Source organism: Podarcis filfolensis (genome assembly GCF_964270895.1).
Source record: "Podarcis filfolensis genome assembly, chromosome: 8".
NCBI lineage: Eukaryota > Metazoa > Chordata > Lepidosauria > Squamata > Lacertidae > Podarcis > Podarcis filfolensis.
The window spans coordinates 24,616,555-24,622,554 of NC_139611.1; the positions used below are offsets into that span (position 1 = coordinate 24,616,555).

The window sequence follows — 6,000 nt, forward strand, 5'->3', positions numbered from 1 at the left end:
AATGAATACAAAAATAACTCTTTAGGCTGGACTCGAACCAGACGACCTTCTTCAAGCAGAGAGACGGTCCTCTCTAAAGGCAGAACACAGGGCCACCCTAATGCAAATAAGATATGCATTCAAGGTGAATGAAAGTCACCGCGTTCCTGCCAATTCTCTGGCTCTCAGTGCAACTTGCAAACAAACCTTTCTGTGCCCTTGGCTTCAGCAGACCTTTATACACCCTTGGCTTTGAAGGTGTGTACATCGCCCAGCGCTCTGGGAAGCACATTACGTACACAAAAGCAGTTGGAGATGCACTGAGCCAGCAGGTTTTGCCTTTGCTTTGTAGAAAATGAGGACACAACCTTCAAGTTAAGGCTGCCAGCCACCTGGTGGTGTGTGTGTTTGTGCGTGTGAGAGAAATTACCTGGCCTTTACCTTTAAGTGCTGATGGAGCTGCAAAAACCTACAGCTGACGTGTTTCATGGGATGCAGATAAAGCTTGCCGTTTGCTAACATTTGTAGGTCAAGCCACGGTTGAAAAGCACAGAGGCCTGCCACCAAGTTCTCTAAGGAAACCTTGCTGTTTTGTTCATTTGCAACAAAGGAAGCTGCCTTATACCGAATCAGCTCCACCTAGTTCAGTATTTGTCTCCACTGGCTGGCAGGGGTGTCTCCTGGCCCTACCTGGGGATGCCAAAATTGAACATGGGAACTTCTGCCTGAAAAGCGGGTGCTGTGCCCTGATTTGCTAGTACAACAGCCATAGCACAGCGCATCCCCTAGCAGGGGTCCTGAACCTCTTACCATGCTGAAGTCTTACAGGTACAGTTCCAGTGACAGGTAGGTAGCCATGTTGGTCTGCCGTAGTCAAAACAAAATAAAAATAAAAATTCCTTCCAGTAACACCTTAAGTAAAGGACCCCTGTCCATTAGGTCCAGTCGTGACCGACTCTGGGGTTGCGGCGCTCATCTCACTTTATTGGCCGAGGGAGCCGACGTACAGCTTCTCGATCATGTGGCCAGCATGACTAAGCCACTTCTGGCGAACCAGAGCAGTGCACGGAAATGCCATTTACCTTCCCACCAGAGCGGTACCTGTTTATCTACTTGCACTTTGACGTGCTTTCGAACTGCTAGGTTGGCAGGAGCAGGGACCGAGCAACGGGAGCTCACCCCGTTGCGGGGATTCGAACTGCCGACCTTCTGATCGGCAAGTCCTAGGCTCTGTGGTTTAACCCACAGCGCCACCCGCATCCCGTAGTAGCACCTTAGAGACCAACTAAGTTTGTTATTGGTATGAGCTTTCGTGTGCATGCACACTTCTTCAGATACAGTTTCACTCGTCCAATGGGAAAAGAGAGTTAGTCTTTCTTTTTCTTTTTTTGTTCCTTGTACAGAAGTTAAGTCACAAGACGGTCCTGCCCAGGGTGGGAGGAGTGGAGACAGAATAAAGCAACTGACAACACTGAATATTCCTACTTAAATTATAAATAACATAGGTGAACTTTGTGCAATTCTCTGGTTCTCGTTGTTGGTGAAGTGTTCGTGTCCACTCGAAACAGAATCCCCAGCCCCAGATGTGCTACTCATAGTCCTGTTAACTTAGGAAAGTCAGGATCTGCCTTATACCAATTCAGACCATTGCTTATCCAACTCAGTATTTTCTACACTGCAACCAGCGTGGTGTAGTGGTTAAGAGCGGTAGACCCGTAATCTGGTGAACCGGGTTCGTGTCTCCGCTCCTCCACATGCAGCTGCTGGATGACCTTGGGCTAGTCACACTTCCCTGAAGTCTCTCAGCCCCACTCACCTCACAGAGTGTTTGTTGTGGGGCAGGAAGGGAAAGGAGAATGTTTGCCGCTTTGAGACTCCTTCGGGTAGTGATAAAGCGGGATATCAAATCCAGCCCTGTATGATTTCAGAGTAGCATCTGTCCCAGCCCTGCCGGGAGATGCTGGGATTGAACCTGGGAGTGCCTGTGTGCAAAGGCAGCTGCCTACATTTCTGAGGACTAAGCGATTGATTAAATAACTGGTTTTCCTACTCCCAAAGTGCAGCTTTCCCCATCACTGACATTGAGTTAACGGGAAACTGCACCATTTGAACTTTGGCCTGCAACCAGCTGTCAACAGGAAGCGCAGCCAGGAGATGGAGCAGCCATGTCCTTAATGAAGCACGGTGTACCTTTTACACTAATTAGCAAGCTTCTTTTTCTGGGATCTGGATACTTCGCACAGGCTGGCTCGACAGTTTTTATTTATAGGAGAAGTGTCACCGAGCCACCTCTCCCAAACAGCATGTCCTATCGTCTCGTTGCTGCAGGCAGCATGATGCTCCACTTAGAACCCAACAAGATGGTGCTTTGATGATGCTCTTTGTTCTATTTCCCCTCACCTGACTCTGTCACAGCTGCTAAGAAGCCCGAGCTGCGTTTCCCACCAAAGCTGTTATCGCCTGGAAGGTGTTAAAAAAGAAAGACTAAGATTAAAACAAACACTGAAATAGCTCGCCAGCTACATGGGAAAATGTCTTTTCTTCTTTTTTTTTAAAAAAGAGGATTAGACAATTCCATAGAGGGTAGTGCTAGTAGTGGCTACTAGCCACAGAGTGTTATGGACCATCTGGACGACGAGGAATGGTGGGAGGCTGCAGCCAGAAAGCCCTTCAGGGAAGTCTCAGGAGAGGAAGAGGAAGAGCCAGGGGAGTGGTGGTGGGATAAGGAAGATAGGTCAGAGGATGAAGTGAGGGCAGAATGGATGGATGCTGAAAAAGCAACAGGCTAGAGTGAGAGAGAGGAAGAAGAGGCAGAGAGCACTGCAGACACAGGACAGGCAGCTGAGGAGGAGGTGGGGACTGAGATTCACAGGAGCCTGCCAGTCCTACTGTATTCAGCTCCCCTCCTCCCTTGTCTCCAAGGGCACAGAGAGCTTTGCAGAGCAAAGAGCACAGGGCCCCCCTCCCCGATGGAGTTCAAGACTGCTGGGAAAGCAGCCGGACATGAAGGAGACTTAGAGGGAAGAGGGAGGCACAGACTGTCAGTTCTGGCTGTAGGTTTCTCTGTATTCTGTTTCCTTGAATAAAGAGTCAACTTTTATTGCTCGTCTCTGAGTCGCTATGCTGACCAGCAGCTGAACCAGTCCTGACCCAGACAGGGGCTGTGTTCTACCTCCACTTTCTGAAGCAGCACATGCCCCTGAATATCAGCTGGTGGGCATCACAAACAGAGAGAGGAGTGGTCCAGATATTGGGGAGGGGTGCGTTATCCCCATTGCCTGTTTTTAAGTGGTTGAAATATACTCAGAGTCGCAAAGTGATTTCATGCTCTTTATTCAGCTCATAGTGGTGAGGAGGAATGAATGAAAGTCCCCTCAAGGTATCTGCTTTATATACATTATTTACACAATGGGCTGCACATGATTGGCTAATTCCGGAATTCTACTGTAAGCCAATCAGGTTGTGGATTCACTTCTATCTGGAGCATGATTGGGTGGTTCCTGCCAACCAATCATACTGCTGCATTGTTCTAGGACCAATCAGACTGCTGCATTCTGAATCCTATTGTTCTAGGACCAATCAGACTGCTGCCTTTTGGATCCTATTGTTCTAGGACCAATCAGACTGCTGCAGTTTGGATCCTATTCAACTCAGTACATAACAGTGGTGGTTCTTGCTTTTAATCAATCAGCATATACGTTTTGAAGGGGGGAGGATTGTCATGGTCAGACCACTTCCTGGTGAAACTTGGACTTTGGGGAGTCCTGATCCCTGAAGTCATTGTCTTGAACTCCACAGGAGATGTGCATTGTGGGCCATTTCTGGCTGAGATCAGACAGGCCCTGTCCCTGTTGAACTTTTGGTGTGTGGTGAAGACTTTATTTATTTCAGCAGGCATTTTAAGAAAGCTTTTCTAACTTTATTATTAACTTCAACTGAATTATCTCATTCATATACCCTCCAACAGTTCTTCAATGAAAATAGGGATGTCCTAAGGGAAAGCAGGATATTCTGGGGTCTAATCAGAAACAGGGGTGGCTTCTTTAAAACTAGGACTGTCCCTGGAAAATAGGGAAACTTGGAGGATATCTCTCCACAATCATTGTATGCCACTTAGAAGCTGTAGTGTTAACCAGTATAAAATTTGTTGAAATGATATAACTGTGGCCAGAATGATTATAGCAAAAAATTGGAAGGGAGAAAAAACTCCTTCAATAAGAGAATGGGAAATAAGATTTTGTGAATATATAGAATCAGCAAGACTTACAGCAGGGGTAAGAGGCCAATCAAAAATAAAAAACTGATAGAGGAGTGGACGTGCGTGAAGGAATACATCAAAAAACATTGTCCTGGTATTAATATATCAATATCAATATATCAATATGCAATGAATGAAACTTATAGAGTAAAAAATTGAGAAGAAATGGGTATAAGATGAGATAGTCAAAATTAAGATTGATAACACAGCAAAAAGAAGAAATCAAACAAAGGAAGCCACATATACAGAAGTCAAAATTTATGTCTGTATTTTTAGTTTGTATGTTGTTGTTTTTTTTGTAATCTAAGTTGAGAGGTGTATGTAAAGGCAAGGGTAAAGGGACCCCTGACCATTAGGTCCAGTCGTGGCCGACTCTGGGGTTCCGGCGCTCATCTTGCTTTATTGGCCAAGGGAGCCGGCGTACAGCTTCCAGGTCATGTGGCCAGCATGAGGTGTATGTATCTATGCATAATAAGTTTGTTTAGTGTTCTGGTTTGTGTTTGTAAGTATTGCATTTATCAATAAAAGTTTTTTTTTATTTTTTGTTTTAAAAAAGAAATGATATAACTTAAGGGTTGTGTCCAATGTTAGTCCTACTCAGAGCAGGCTTATTAAAAATAATTTCAGGGGGTCTTCTCCAGGTAAGACTTAGTTGGACACAACCCTAAATAACTAAATAACTGCATTTAATTAAAGAGAGGGGGGGAGAGAGTTCCTTTTTTTGGAAAAAGAAAGACATGCTTCTTTTTTGTAGATGGATGGGGCAGATGTTAAACAATCCATGCAGGTGCCTGGTCATGTTTGGTTGCATTACAAATCCTGCACTAACCTGATCTAATGTGCAGCTGTTTCTCCGTGTCTGCCCGATTAACCTATTAAGAATGGAATTTAGCCACAGGCATCATTTCTGCATAGCTGCTGGTTAATTTATTGACAAATTAAACACACTGTCCTTTCTCTCCAACCAGCCCACAGCAGGGTGTGCGCTCATGTTACAGCAACAATCGCCTTGAAATGTAACTCCAGGACTTTCTGCAGAAATGATTCATATATGAGCTCACCACTGAGGTGTCCCTCAGAGTGACATGGGATGGTTGTAACAGAGAAGGTTGTCATGGAGATGCCTTCAAGCCTGTCTTTGAATTCCCCAGCAACTGAAAGCCTGGCCAGTTCTGATGCACACTTCAGGCAAGCGATGAAGAAGCCCTGTGGCCCTCCAGATGTTGTTGGAAGTAACCAATGCATGAACCAGTAATAGCTCAGTCGGTAGACCATCAGACTCTTAATCTCAAGGTCGTGGGTTCGAGCCCCATGTTGGGCTAAAAGCTTCATGCATTGCAGGGGGTTGGACCAGACCACCCTTGTTGCCCCTTCCAACTCTACAATTCTATGATTCTGCAAAACCAATTGCAGCTGGTAGAAGGCTTGTCTAGCTACTGAGTCTCCAGTGACATGGCTGGATCCCAAAGCACTCCCAAAGAAGTCAACCTGCTCCTTCATATGACATTTAAATGTATTTGTAATCTTTGTTGGAAGCTGCCCAGAGTGGCTGAGGAAGCTCAGCCAGATGGGCGGGGTACAGATTATTATTATTATTATTATTATTATTATTATTATTATTATTATTTATACCCCGCCCTCCCCAGCCAAGGCGGGGCTCAGGGTGGCTAACAAGCAATAATAAAAACAAGTTGAATGAATACAACTTAAAAACAATATTAAAATACAACATTAAAATATTGAAACATTAAAATATTAAAATG

At 45.1% G+C, this 6,000-nt stretch overlaps 2 long non-coding RNA genes across 2 annotated transcripts; one reads left to right on the forward strand and one right to left on the reverse strand.

Annotated features, from left to right (window-relative positions):
- Positions 1–2,221: 2,221 nt before the first annotated feature.
- LOC310769605 lies at positions 2,222–5,225 on the reverse strand. Its single transcript, XR_014551731.1, has 2 exons — positions 5,067–5,225; positions 2,222–2,439 (listed from the first exon to the last, which is right to left on the reverse strand). It is a non-coding gene; the product is annotated as an uncharacterized lncRNA (long non-coding RNA).
- On the forward strand, positions 4,486–4,781 carry LOC310768027. The gene is made up of 2 exons (XR_014551164.1): positions 4,486–4,554; positions 4,690–4,781. It is a non-coding gene; the product is annotated as an uncharacterized lncRNA (long non-coding RNA).
- Positions 5,226–6,000: the final 775 nt, after the last annotated feature.